The sequence below is a fragment of the Pinus tabuliformis genome, chromosome 1_1 (genome assembly GCF_031772625.1).
Source record: "Pinus tabuliformis cultivar Carrire ecotype Pingquan chromosome 1_1, CPIR1, whole genome shotgun sequence".
Lineage (NCBI taxonomy): Eukaryota > Viridiplantae > Streptophyta > Pinopsida > Pinales > Pinaceae > Pinus > Pinus tabuliformis.
The window spans coordinates 78,510,936-78,527,226 of NC_142297.1; positions in this window are offsets into that span (position 1 = coordinate 78,510,936).

Below are 16,291 nucleotides of genomic sequence, written 5' to 3' on the forward strand. Positions count from 1 at the left end.
CGCAGCTCCTAAATCCGCCTCTTGATTTCATCATTATCTAGAACGGAGCGCCGATAGATTGGTCCATTGGGCAGTGGTACACCTGGGGTCAGATCGATGGAATGCTTGACCTGACAGTGCAGAGGCACCCTTGCGGGGGAGGTGAAGATGTCCTCATACTCCTCCATGACCTTGTCCGTCTGTTGTTGTTGTGTAGAGGGGCCATGTCTGTAGGTCGTGGCCACCGTCTTCTTCTTTCCCTGAGGGTGTATCATCAAGAAAACAAATTTCTCGATTTTGGAAATGATCTTACTGCATTGTTTTGCAGTAACCAAAGAGATGGCAGCAGGTGGTGCTACCTCTGGTATCCTGTACAACTTATTTCCCAAAGTAACAATAACAGCACGAGGCCTTGACTCATACACAACATGTCACTTCCATAAGTATGGTTGGCCTAATAATACATCACAAACATCAAGGGGAGAAATGTCACACAATACCTCATCCGTTAAGGGCTTGATGTTGTATAGAAGGCGGCACTGTTGGCTTACGCAAAGATCCTGTCCTTGGTGAAGCCACCCAATGGTGTACAGTTGTGGATATGATGTGGTCGGTAAGTCGAGCCGCTTCATGACCTCTACTGAAAGGAGGTTCTTTTGGCTCTCGCTGTTGACAATGAATTGTAGTGAGGAACCCTTTACCCACATTTGGGAGTGGAAGAGGCGCTCCTCCTCCTCTCGATCTTCGGGTTCCTCCTTTTGGATCTTCATGGTGGAAATGATGGCGTTGGGCTCTGCATTGATAATATGCTTCCCTTTGTCACTCCCCTTATCGGGTTCTAACTCAGAGTAGCAACATGCCTCTGATTCCGAAGCCTTTAGCTCGGTCACCAGTGACTGCTTGGCCCAACACTCACTTGTGTTGTGAGTGGAGCTCTTATGGAACTCACACCACTTTCCCGTGTCCTTCTTCAGCTTCGTCATGTTGTTATTTGCTTATGGCTTTGGAGGATTGTCTTGGGCTGCCCTGCCTTGGCTTTGTCCTTTGTTTTGTGGTTTGGGGGCAGCTTTCCCTTGCTTCAGATTCCTAGATCCAAAGTCTGACTTCTTCTGTTTAAACTTTTGCTCAATCTTGACAGCATATTGGTATGCCTTGCCGAGCGAGGAGATGTCTAGGAATTCCATCTCGTCCTGGATGTACTTGTGTAGGCAGTCGCGGTACTTGAGAACTAAATGCTTCTCAGAATCCTTGATACCCAACTTCATGCGAAGGGTATTAAAAACATTGGCAAACTCTGACACATCTTGGTCCCTCCCCTGTCACAATGTTGTCCACTTTATGTATTTATCCTCATAGATCCCGATATGGTAGTACTGTTCCTTGATGGCATCTCGGAACTAGTTCCAAGTGGTGCGACTGACAACAGTGAGTTTGTACTTTCATCCTTATGCTCACAGTAGGTTTCCCACCAGTCCTTGATGTGGGGGGCTGCTTTGAGAAGTGAAAAAGTGATCTTTTCCTGGCTAGAAAATCATGAACGAAAAATATCCTTCTAGCACATTTAACCATTTATCTACAATGTTTGCATCTATTTGACCCTCAAATATGGAATGTCAAAGTTAACTTGTACCTTAAAGGGTGTGGCGCTTCCAGAGTAGGTGCCGGAAGTAGATGCGTCACCCTTGGGTAGCCGCTGAAGGATCTGGACAAAGTTGTCCATCACGCGTTCCTTTGTCGCTCGAGGGCTTCTTCGAGCAAGATTTTGATAGGATCTCCTACCCCCTCATCTTTCTTTTCATCACCATGGGAGGCCATCGGGATTTGTGAGGCTGGTCTTGCAAAGGTTCGACCAGTTCGAGCCCTAACTCCTTATATCCCAATCTCGTTGGGGACATGCAAAGAAAAATAGAGAAAGAGCAGACCGCTCTGATACCGCTGATCCAGATTTAAACAGGAACGCAACAAACTATAGATATAACCATAAATACAAACATGCAGTAGAAATAACACTTCATTTCATTAATATCGAATATTGAACTATGCTTACAAATAGAATGGAAATAAGACTAGCTTGGGCGATGGTAGCTTATCTCTGAGAAGAAATGTGGCGGTTACATGCCTTTGAACTATGTTACAATGAGGCTCAAGGGCCTTTTTATTATTGAACAATAAGATAAAACCCTAAACAACCAAAACCCTAACCCGAGGAGATGTAACGCAAAGAGTTTATGGGCCTCGTTAGGATTAGTTTGACAACCAACTTCCCGGGGTCGCGACTTGGTCATATTATCTCCATTCAATGAGCATGATACCTTGTTGGAAAGATCTCTCCAAGGACTATGAAGGAGAAGACAATTTTACCAGAAAATTTTTGTTGGTGGGTTGCCAAAAAAACGTTGTTTAGGGCCTCAAAATGGCTTCAGAAGTTTAGGATCCGAAAAACTGCTAAAAATAGTAAATTGTGCTACAATTAAGGAAATTGAAAAAATGAAAGAAACAATGGTGGGCGTCCAAGTGGAATTGGTGGGTAGCCACTAATATCCACCTAGATCATTGCTCATCTCGACTCATCTCTACTAAACACTCTCGAATCTAAAAGAAGAAGAATTTGACATTGTAGGGGAGCTAAACCTACCACCCTTTATTAATGAATCATCATAGGGGAGTTCCAAGTCAACCCACATCATAGGGGAAGTCAAATGAACCCGTTGTTAATAAGTGATATCAATTTACCACAAGGGAAAGGATCACACTCTATCCTATTGATTGTCAATCCTCCATTGAGACCCTTAAGAGTGAAGTGGTAGAACCTACATCCATTACCTTTGGAGGATATACACACTTACCATGAGTGGTAAGGATCAGACACATCCGAAGGCACTTATGGGAGATAGACACTTACCCTATAAGGTAAGGATAAAACACTCTTAAGTCACCTCTCAACCCATTGGCCAAATGGGGAGGAACAATCTTAACAAGCCCAACTTGTGGGTAGGATGCATAGTGGGGTATACTCGATATGAGGAGATACACACTTACCATGAGGTAAGGATCCGACATGCCCTAGAAAAACAATAGGGGAGATACATGCTTACCATGAGGTAAGGATTAGACACATCAATAATCCATGAGTTTCCTCAACTCGAGGAGCTCTCTGGCTCAATTTCTTACCATATGAGCTAAGAAAGGGGGGAAGAGTGTAACTTAGTGTCCTTGATAAATCAAGACCCTTACTTAGGAGGGTCACATCCATCATTCCAAGCTGCTCTCTGAAGACCAAGAACTTCCCTTTCGATGAAGCCTTGGTGAGTAAATTTGTTTTCTACTCATTGGTTGAAATTTGATGGAGTCTCATGGCTCCTCTCTACACCATGTCTCGAATGTAGTGATACCCAATCTCAATATGCTTGGACTTGTCATGGAATGCATGATTCTATGCTAATCAGATTCCACTCTTTTTGTCACAGTATGACTATCTATCCAGAACCTACTCAAATAAATCTCCAAATATTTTCCTCAACCAAACTTCCTTGCATCTATCCATGCTAGCAATAATGTATCTACCTCATCTATGCTTAAAGCCACAAACTTTTGTTTCCTACTCATCCAAAATATCATTCCAAACTCCAAACTTGATACATATTTTGGGGGCCAAGATCATGGAGATTTAAACACTGATAGAGGATGGAAAACATCCAATATTACTTTCAACTATTCTAAAAAACGTTTATTAAAAAAATGCACTAAATACATGTCAACAAAAGCGAAAATATAACTCTTTATTAAATCAGGGAAACTTTCCCAATTATATCATGGTGGACTAATCTATTCTTTTATAAAGTGAGGCTTGTTATTTATAGCCATTTTGAGTTATAATACCATGGGTAATTACCTTGGTCAAATACCATGGGTAACTTTCCATTCAGAGCATTCCTCCTTCCTTAGGAAGTATTGGTCCCCATTAAATAGAGATCCCTCCTGAGAAGCTTTTGTTGAGCATGAGCTAATGAAGAGAATGGTTTTGTGCAGTTGAGCCATAACCATGGGTTTGTGGATGACCTACAATCGCGGGTTTGTGGATGACCCACAACCTTGATGAATGAAGATCGAAGGATAGAGATACCCTGTAATGCTTGTGAGCCAACTATGATGTTTAAAATGTGTAATCTATGAAATGGACTTCAGTGGCAAGGGTTTTGTGTGGTTTACCCATAACAGTGATGAAATATATTTCTTGCTGGTATGCCTCATATGAATCTAGTGGATTATCTTTGTAGATTATCATAGGACCCATTGCAATAAATCTATCAAGAAATCCACATTCTTTTGTCATGCTTGAATGTCACACCTTTTCTAGGCAAGCCACCTCATTCATATAAGTGGAAGCTAGCCCACTCCTATTTCTGATGTTCTTAAAGAAATATTCCCATAACATTGTATCCAATGATACCTGAAGAAAAATAGAATACAATGAGAGCATATATGAGTGATGAGCATGGTCATGCATATCCATTTGGGCATGGGGTTGTTCCTATCATTCCATCCTTGAATATCCAACTTGGTGTCCAAAAACCCTATAACTAACACCAATCTAAATAACATTTCCCTAACTGCAACCAAGGGAAGGCATACAATAATCTTGATCCATTCATATTAACCAAAAATATTGGGTGTATGATTTCTGAAAGGGTGAATCAAAGAGGGTGAAACTAATGAGTGGTGCCTCTTACCCATAAATAAAAAAAGGAATGGTTTTTTCCCTGCTAGTGTTAGAACATTCAAAATAATTGGTATTAGAAGTAAATACGTCTTCTCCGTTGATGAAGAATTTGTGGATATTATTATAATTTCATTTATCATGGCCATTTCCATTGTTTTAAAAAATAGCGATGGGGAATTTAGAGTTGTTAATTTTCAACACAAATGTAAAAGTAATCTTGAGAATCAATGCAAAAACCTTTTTAGGATTATTTTTGGCAATTTCTGCTCCAACCTCTCCTCCCAAATATATTCCAAACATGACTATTCTCGATGTATCAATGTTAGTTCCTTGGAGCAGATGTTGTAATGTTTCTTCCACACATTTGAGAATGCCAAGTTGTGGTGGGTTTCCATCACTTACTCCATAACATTTGTAAGAAAAGCATGAGAATTTTAGTAGATTTCACCAATAGGAACCTAGCATTTGAGTAGCAATCTTGTGTTTTGAGCTTGGACTGAGAGTTTCTATTATAGAATTAGAGAGATGAGGGTTGAGTTCATCATCAAGCAAAATTTTGGTTGATTTTAAATTTCTATGTACTACTAAAGGTGAAGAAACTTCATACAAATACTCTATTTGCACTATCCTCACATGATAGTTCCAGGTTAATCTATTTACACTATCATTTTCAAAGTGTAAGATATCATAGAGAGTTCCATTGCCAGAATATTCATAAAAAAGAAGGCACTCCCCATGCTCTACAAAGTATCCCACAAGTTCATTGATATTTGCATGCCGTAGACGTGATATGTTTGAAAATGCATCAAGAAAGTCTTCATATGTTTGTACAGACAATGCTGAGCTTCCTAATTTTTTCACTACCAAAAACCTTTCCATTAGGGAACTCAAATTTGTAAACTCATCCAAGAGCACTCTCACCACTAAGATTTTCTTGACTAAAGCTATTTGTTTCCATCTACGAATCTGTTATAGAATATGTTATTATAGTAACTGGCCTTTTATCTCTCTTACTGGTAGAATTCCTCTCAAGCCCCCTATCACCGTTAATCGTGTGGCATTCTGAAGGAGGAGGCTTAAGCATGGTCTTAGGAGGAATTGCCCTTATTTTTGGCTTCGATATCTCCTTTGGTGCTTTAAAAATGAAAGCAACAAGATGGATCAAAGATGCATTGTCATTATTAACACTCTCTTCATTCTTCCCTTTTTTGGGAGATCTTCATGCAAAGAAAATGGTTCCTAAGACAATCACAATAGCAACTAATATGCTTGAAATTAATATTCCTACTATCACCCTACTAGTAAGATCAATTTTATCATTGCTCTGGTGCTTGGAATGAGCATTTGAACTCTGTGAACTTGGGGACTTATGTTGTGGATTGCTAGTTGCATTATGACCACTTACGAGAATGTAAGAGGGTGAAGGTGGACGAAAAGGTTGGGGTGGAGGAGTAGGGCCTATGATAAAAGAATTACCACCAATTTTAAAATTTATGTTAGACTAAATTTTTTTGGGTAGCCAACTAGTTAAATGATTATTTTAAATATTTAAATATGTCAAAGGAAGGATTCCAACAACATCAATAGGCCACTGAACCGACGCTACACTTTTCCAGAGCGCCTCTAACTCGATGGTGTCAAGATGGGGCAGGTTATCGACATCCCTTTCCAGGTTCATCTCATTAAAGGTATGGATCCTAACCAACACATCAAGTTTCCGAACTTCTATTTTCCAATGGGTGAAACCCATTTGATAGTGGGGACCTCATAGGACCTATATTTTTCAGTAGGTGAAGAGGACCTCGTAGTGTGAGTGACATTGGGTTAATTTCCAGTCTACATTTTCAACCTCTATCATCATGAGCTTGTTGGTTTCCCCGGAAATATCCATCTCCAAAATGCAGTCCTCACGCATATCGATGTGTAGGTGAGGAACTGTAGCTTTGCGTACTTCTTGTTATGCATAATCAAACACTTAGGATGTGGATAATGAAACCCATCTATGTCCATGGCTATGGGAGATTTGTAGAAGCACAACAACCCATCTAGATAAACCTTAAAAATTCAAACAAATGACCTCCAAAAACCCTTACGCACTTGCTATGTGAATCTTGGTTGCCATGGATTCATAACTTGGCTATGATACCATTGATCTAGATTTTGAGGGCCAAGATCCTAGATATTTGAACACCGAGAGAGGATGGAAAGCATCTAATATTCCCTTAAACTATTCTAAAAAACATTTATTAAAAAAATTGAACTAAATACATGTCAACATAAACGAAAAGATAACTCTTTACTAAATAAGGAAACTTTTCCAACTACATCATGGTGGACTAATCTATTCTCTTACAAAGTGAGGTTTGTTATTTATATCATTTTTGAGTTACAATACCATGGGTAATTACCATGGGCAGATACCATGAGTAAACACCATCGACAAATACCATGGGTGGATGTGACTCTCCACTCAGATCAAAACTAAAGAATCACCTTGATGTGCTTTTCATGTCAATAAAATTTCCAACCCAGTCAACATTAGTGTAAACATGAAGTTGTACATCTCCGATAATATATATCAGACCAAGAATAATTGTCCCATGCAAATATCTCAATACGTTTGTGGTAGAAACCTAATGTGCAAGGGACTCAGTAATGAATTGACTCAAAGTGTTCACTGCAAAGAATATGTATGGACGAGTGTTCACAGGGAACATCAATGCCCCAATCAATTTTTGATACTTAGAGGGGTTTGCCAAGTCAGTTCCAACAATGTCTCCACATAATTTATTAAATTTAATGTCCATTAGGGTGGGCAAGGATTTGCATATTGTCATTCTGAATCTTTCCAATAATTTCACAACATATTTTCCTTGAGAAAGGAAAATCTTTCTAGGTCTTAGCCACACCTCTAGTCCCAGAAAGTAATGCATCATACCAATATAATTCATGTGAAATTCAAATGCAAACTCCCTCTTACACTCAAGCATCAAGGGCTCACTACCTGTCAAGAATAGATCATTAACATATAAAACCAAAATCAAAGGCATACCTTGGACAACTTTAAAGTACAGGTTTAGAACGACATTGCTTCTTATGAATCCAAGCTTCACTAGGTAATTATCAATACGAGAATACTGGGCTTGAGAAGTTTTCTTGAAACCATATAATACTTTGTTCAACCTACAAATATGATTCTTCTTGTCCTTCACTTCAAAACCCTAATTTTTCTCAACATATACCTATGTCAATAGGATGCCATGAAGAAATGTCGTCTTTACATCCATTTGGTGAAGTATACATCCTTGAATAGTCACAAGGGAAACAATTGAACTAATAGTAGTGTAGCAAGAAATGGGAGCAAATATATCGTCATAGTCTTCTCCCTCTTTCTGGGAGAACCCTCAGGCGATGAACATTGCTTTTTATTTCTCAATACTTCCATCAATTCCATGCTTGATATTGTATAACCATTTTGAAGTTACAATAGAATTTTCCTTAGGTATTGGCACAAACGTCCATACATCATTCTTCATAATTGATTCATATTCTTTGACCATTTCATCCTTCCAAGCTTGTTCTTTCACAACTTCTTCAAAAGTGGGAGGTTAAGCTTGAAGCATAGTGCTCATAGCTACAACATATACCTGATATCAACATGGCTTCTTACTTTCTCTAAAGGTCCTTTTGGCATGAACATATCTCTCAACATCTTGTAAAGTATCACAAAGCCATAATGGTCTCTTCTTGGTAAGGGGATCACTTGGAGGAAGATCCAGGGGATCCTTCTCAAATTTTAGCACAAGAGGACCTTTTGGTATGTCATTATCACCTTTCTTCTTAATAAGAGGAAGCAGAGGAAGGTCCCTTGCTTTTCCAAGGGAAACATCTTCAATGAAAGTTACATCCATGCTAAACTTGATCTTCCTTTGATGAGATATGTATATTATAACTTCTTTAGAATTTTCACAGTAACCAACAATTGCACCTTTCTTTCTAGTGGCTTCCATCTTGTTCTACTTGTCCTTCGACACATGGAAATATATAGGGAAACCAAATATCCTAAGATGTCTAATGTCGAGATTCACATCTATGAATACTTCTTTGGGGGTCTGTTATCCAATGCTTGATGAGGATACCTATTTTGAACATATACCATTGTATTTGTAACTTCTCTCTAGAGAAATTTTGGCAACTTTTAATCATGTAGCATAGCTCAGGCAACTTCCATGATGGACTTGTTCTTTCTTTTGACCACTCTATTTTTCTTAGGATTATAAGGTACAATAATTTCCTTATTGACTCTAGCCTGCATATAAGAGTCAATGAGCTCATTTGAAATGTACTCTCCACCATTGTCAAACTTGAAGACTTTGATTTTATTCCCTATTTGATTTTCTATCAGCATCTTGAACTCCTTGAACATATCAAAAGCCTTATACTTGTGCCATTCAAGTAGTATATCCATGTCTTCCTTGAGAAGCCATAAATGAAGATTATGTAGTAGAGATGTCCACCAATAGAGTGCATGGGCATGGGTCCACATATGTAAGAATCAATGAGTTGAAGAATATCATCGGTCTTGTTCTTGCTAAAAGGGAATGGTCCCCTTGTCTTCTTTCCACCGACACACCCGAGACATACTCCATCATGACTAGCTTGAACATTAGGAATTTGTTGACGGTGCTGGAAATCTATCACCCAAGAGGATCTCCCTGATATGAAGTCCCAATCAAACCTCAAACGATTTGGTGTAGGAGTTCCATCCGGTATAAAGGGTCAGTTTCCAAATACTTAAAGATCTGCCTTGGCCCTAAATGCTTAGGAGAGTTATGCAATGGTGTCTTTGAACAACAAAGTGAGTGTTCCTGGTGAGTGTGCAGCGCAACTATGTTTGGGTTCTCTTACTGCAAAATGGGGGAGAAAAGTGAGCCTCTAAGTGAGAGGTAATAGTACCACCCAGGAAGAGACACACATGAACCAGAAAGGCCTGTCCAACATCCAACGTAATAGTCCACAATGGATGCGAAAATCGTTACAACCAATGAACAAGGAAATATCCATCTAACATTCAACAGAATAGTCCACAACGGATGTGACGGTTTTTATAACTAGTAAGTAAGGAAAGGTCTGTCTAGTATCCCGTGGAATAGTCCACAAGGATGAGACAGTAGTGAGAACCATTACAAAACATTTGCAACAAGATAAGCACTAAAACAACTGAAATAGTTCAACTATCTTAGTACATGTGAAAACAAACATGAAATATAAATTCTCACAAAATAGTCTTACAAACATCCATAAGTCATGCATGGAAATGTGCTGGCCTGAAAAGGCTTATGTAATTAAGAAAGAGTTCCGAGACACATATTTACATTGTACATCACTAGCCCTAGTAGTGGGACATTAGAGCCACTCCTTGCTCCTCAAAGAACTAACTGATCTCTCTAATGCCTTCTGGGAGGAGCCAAGGTGAAAAGTCCCTTGCTCATATAATGAGGGGAGTATATATAACCGAAGGGGTGATGCCTACCCCTTTTGAATCTTTGACTTCCCTCATGACTGTTCAACTTCCAATGACTTTTCAACTTACATGACTCTTCGTATTCATGTGTGCCCATTTGAATTTCACTTTAAAATACATTTGATTTACAATATGCATGGACCACAATGGCGATGTGGCATGTGACAAATCATGACACAAATTGACATGACACTACTGACATGGACTGGTTTGATGATGTGGCAACGTTAAGCCATTGTTGTTGCTGAGTGATGGGTGTGTCTTGGATGTGCTTTCTCTTCTTCTCCACATTGCTTGATGGTGTGGGGTCTTCAATGATATTCAGTCTTGGGAGGTGGTTGCAAACTTGTGTCCTTTGCTTGCTCCCGATAGGTTCATCTATTGATTCAGCTACAAGTGAGTCTCTAGGCATGCTTCCCTCCTACTTTTCTTTCTTCATCATCTCACCATGACTTCAGAGTGTACATGTTCCTGCAATTCACTCATGACTGGACGACATCAATTTGAAAAATCTCCTACTCTAAGATGGTGCATTATCATCCATGGACTAAGATTGGGACAAGTCACAGGGTAGGAGACAGAGCTCAGTGAATATGTGTTGCACAATTCTAGGGGAGAGAGCTTGATTACTTAGATTGGGTAGAGCGCAACTCAGTCTTGAATGAGGAACTTTTGAGCACAATCCTCACTGAGGAGAAAAATTTCTAGTGGCCAATGGGAGATAAGATTGTGCAATTCAAGTGAGTAGTTGCTGGTGCAAGGTGAGGCCAAGGGAGGTTAATTCTGCACAGTTTCCAGAGGCAAGGAGGACTGGGTAGCGAAGAGGCCTGTAAGCCAAAATTTCACAGTCCTTGAGGACAATGAGCTCCGGCTAAGGGAGGAGACTGGGGGACACCTCTTCATAGTTCTAGAGGCAAAGGGATATTTGGTTCACTGTGCACTACAAGATTCCAATGGGCAAGAGAGAATATTAAGGGTTGAAAGTGCGAAATGCATAGTTCAAGTCAGACTGGAGGGAATCGCTGCGCAATTTTGGGAATCAAGGAAGGTTGTTGAACTTTGAAATTGCATAGGGCAACTTCCCTGGAGAATAGTGACTATGGACTACACAATTCCAATAAGCAAGGTCACATCATTGAGGGATGAGACTGCGCAGTGCACAACTCAGTCAGGGCCTAGTGAAGCCAAATTTCCCGGTGTGGGAGGAAGATGGACTTGTGATGAACTTGAACTATGATCACACACTTAGCATACTTAGAAGACATGAAAAAAAATAACACCGGGACAAAAAACAAAGCATTTCCCTCTGAGTGACTCTCTCATGGCAAGAAACAACAAGTGTGACACTTGAGATAGACTTTAGGATGACTGTGATGACACTTGTGCAACAACACTCAAGACTTTGTGTATGAGTGTGACATGTGTTTACATGGCTAGGAAAACTTGTATACACAAATATAAACCTTTGAGATCACTAAAAAAGTTTCCTAAACATGACATAACAACCAAACATGCCAATAGATTACAATTGATCTAACAAGCGAAAGGGACCAAGACACTTAGAGGAAACACATGGAGTGAATTTTAGTGCTTGCAACCATGCATTTCATTGAAGACATAATGATATGAAAATGATAAGTGGTCCTTTATGCTACTCTAGGAGGTGTATTTAAAAAATATGTGCTTTTTCCCCATACCTACCCTCCAAAGGGTTATGCATCAGATGGAGTCCTCATGCGGTCCCGATCTTATATCATAGCCCGGGTTCCTTGGCCTTATTATCTAATAACTATATTTTATCCTCGTCTCCTTGAGTTTCATCTAGCATGTCCTCCTTCTTCATCATGTCTTCATCATATTTCCATAGCCTAGAAGAATTCCGGTATCTTTAATCCACTCATGATAGGAAGACATCAGTCTGATAAACCCCTAGTCTAATATATTTCACTTGGATTCATAAACTGGGCCAGGCACTGAGTGGCAGGCTAGGGAAGAAGGCCCAGTGACTACGCAATTGCGCAGTTCAAGCAGCTAAGGGTTAAGCTTGATCACTGAGACTGCGCAGTGCACAACTCAGGCCGGACTAAGCGAAATTTCTACACAATCCTCATTGAGGGAAAGAATTGCACAGTGGCCACTGAGAGAAAAAATTGTGCACTTTAGGCAGCCAATGACTGCTGCAGGATAAGACCCTGGGAGTAAAAATCTACGCAGTTTTAGGAGGTAAGGTGGACAGGTCAACTGAGATGCTTGAGGGATAAAACTACATAGTTTCTGGAGATAGTGGGTTCTGGTTGAGGGAAGGACACTAGAGGAAGCCACTGTGCAGTTTTGGATGCCAAGGGAGGTTTGGATTTCTATGCATTGCGCAGTTCCATCTAGCAAGGAAAAACCTTAAGGGTTTCATATGCAAAGTGTGCAGTTCAGGAAAGCTAAATGAGGCTAGGTTGTTAGGAATAATCCAGAATTTGGCTAAGTGTAGGATCAATGGAACCAATGTGAACAATGATAGAACTTGACTATGATCACACACTTGAACACTTAGTGATACAACATAGACCATCCAAAACATATGAAAACATACTTCTCTTAATGCAACAACCTTTGTGGCAGCTTACGACAAGGGCAGCTCTGATGATAAACTTTGTGAGGATAATGGAAACACTTATGTAATAGTGTGTGAAACTTTGGAAATGAGTGTGAAACATGTCTATGTGATAAGAACAACTCATTTTCACAAATATTTCCCCTTGAAGAAAAAAAACTTCCCTTTTCATGAAAAGCGATAATCCCCATGCCCGAAGATGAAACATGCTATATAAAGATGAAGGCGTGAATGACTCTTAATATTTAAGAAAGGAGCTTGAAATCATAATCTTACAAATAAGTGACTAAAGAATGATTGATCATAGGATCCATAGTAGGCTCCAAAATTTGAGTGTAGGCTAAAATTTTGGAGGCACTTGTAGTTGCTACAACAAAATCCCTAAGACTAACTTCTTCAGTTTTTGTAGGGCTTCATAATGTAGATGTGTTAATATTCAATTCCATAGCTCACTTTGATGATTAATGTGATGGACCATTTCTAGTAAAGGTTAGCTCACTTTGATGATTAATGTGATGGACCATTTCTAGTAAAGGTTTTCCATTGACTCTATAGAGTCCAACTCTATATCCCAAGGTAAAAGCATCTCCCATGTCGGATTCCATAGGCCAAGTGAGGACTTTTCCTTTTATGAAAGGTATTGTCATGCCCTTATCTTCCAAAGCATAAATAGATACCAAGTTCTTCTTTAGTCCTGGAACATACATCACTTCATGAAGAAGAATATATTCCCTAAAGTCCAAATCAAATTTGACTGAACCAAATCCCTTCACTGGATATGTAGAGTTGTCCCCAAGAATAATATTCAAACTTGTATCACTATAACCTAGATTTGAGAGGACTTCCTTATGCCCAGAGAAATATCTAGAATCCCCATTATCTACCAACCGAGTCTCCTATGAACACGAAGAGGAAGAAATAGAAAGATAAAAAATAAGAATGTATACAGATTGACTAGTAGTTGTGTTATTTTCATACCTAGAATTTCTCGCTATCTTTTGAGGATGATGACCTTATTCATAGTCATCTAGAGTATCTCATCTCCTTCTATCATCCCTTCTTACTCTATCATATCCCCTTCTTCTATAATTGCTTCTTCTCCTATCATTGTACCTATTGTTTACCCTTAGTTGGATCTTGGAGCATCTCTCTTTCTCGGACAACCTCAAGCACAGTGACCATATTTGTGGCAGTTGAAGCATTCAAATTGAGGCCTATATTTTCTAAACCTTCTCTTGGAATCCTTGGATTTTATAGAAGACTTTATTAGATTGGATGGCCTCCTCTACCTCTCCTCTTCTTGTCTTGAGTAAAAAATGTAGAGGGCTCTCCTTTGTCATGCTTTTGAATTCTCCCTCTGGAAATCATCCTAACCAATTCTTGAGTTTAATTACCAATGAGATCATTAAATGATGGAAGGACATTATTGTTGCTTAAAGTAGTAATGAATGTTTCCAAAATAGGAGGAAGCCTTGAAGAGTCACCACCACCATCTCTCTGTTAGATATCTATTCACCAACAGATTGCAATTGATCCATTATGTGGGATACTCTCATGATATACGATTATACAAATTCACTCTTGTTCATTTTCATCTCTTTGAGTTGAATTTTCAAAGAGAGTATGTGATTAAAGTTGTTGACTTGTTACATCTTGAAAAACTTGTCTTAAATATCCTTAGACTTCTTCAAGCTACCAACATAAACAAGTAAATAATCTTGCAAACCATAAATAAATATTTTATGGATTTGATCTCACATTTCTTGCACTTTATTTGATAGCAACAAAATTATTTGAGAGAGGCTTAGGTACCTTCCCTTATACGTATTCCAAAACATTGTTGTCATCTAATATAACTTCCAACCTGGTCTTCCAAGCAGCAAATATAGATGATTCACCTAGCTTCTCATTATCCTTGAAGTAAGAGGTAGACATATTGTCTAAGTCAAATAGGCTCATTTAGATTCCTTCAAGAACGATTTCTCTTGTATCTTTGTCTCCTTGGGCTTGTCTTCACCTTAGCTCTGATGCCATGTTAATTTTCCACTGTTCTATGCTGTTACAATCACTTTAGCCCAATTATTTTCTTTAATTAGCAATATTTCAACACAATTTAATCTTCCAATGATCAAGAACAATTGTAGATAGAACAATAGATGCAATAGATAGTAGAATAAAATCAAGAGCAATAAGAGACAAAAGGATTTGTCCAATACCAGGGAAAAATCCACAACGGGGAAAACCCTTTCTAATTTTTCTTCTTATTAGATTATCATAAAATGTCAAGCAAAAAGAGTACGATGTTCCAATTAACAAATCAAGAGTCAAAGTCAATCCCAAAGCCAACCAATCCAATATATGGGCCCTGTAGATGAATATGATCAAAGTCAAAATCTTCGAAGTATGCGGTCAACGATCAACATAAATTAGGTCAAGATCACAGGTGCAAGGACCCAGTGATAGTGAGTGTGGTTGAAGTTCTCAAGCCATAGAGAATACCCTCTTAAGTGAGCGGTTGTAGCCGAGATTTCCATGAACCAACCCTGAAACTCCAAAACAATATATTCTTTTCACATGTGTGAGCTTCATACCCTACAATTTCAGACCTATACGAACCAAATTCATACTTGTACGAACCAACACAAACAAGAGAGAGAAGAAGATTCTTGATGATGATGTCCAAATAAAGTTAACTTTTCTTGTATTATATTCTTCCAAGGGTGTCCAATTTCTCTTAAAGTTGACCTGAACCTTTATGCACATGTGGGTTTCCTCCACATAATTACATTTTTTCCTTAACCAAATTAAATTATTCCAAGGTCTAGGAGGGGTCTTTCTTGATGATGAAGACTATCCAATGGAGGGAATTTGTCCCTAAGTTTCCAAATTAACATAGGGAGATAAGCTAATGGCCCAAAACCAAAAGGCATTTTGGAGGAATCAAAGTCTAACCCCTTATAAATCACAATGGAATATTTCAAGGGCTATGGAAAATAGGTTCCAAAGAAGAGGAAAACATGACAAGATAGTTGAGTGCAAAATAAAGAGTAACAAATGAAAGGAACACTATAATAACTATGTGCAAAGTTATGAAAGCTGCATTGAGTTCCTAAGAATAAAAACCTATAGATATAATTATTTTTTTACCATTGGAAGAGTCCATATGGATAAATACATCGGCCTCCTCCTCACTGCTTTTGAAGGTATAGGTTAGTTAATTTTTTGACAAACTTGTTGAGGTTGTGGTCAATATTGTTGACTTGTTGTTGCAAGGGAATCAATGCAAAGGAAGATTTATTCATGAGCCTCATTTCTCTTGACGAGAACCTTTCCCATTATGTTCGCTAGTTTCCAATATAAATCCATAGTTTTCATATACTACATGTGCTTAGCGTGAATGTTTTTAGTATCAGGAACCCATTGGCTAACATATTCCTCTACCTATATGTCCAAGAGAAATATT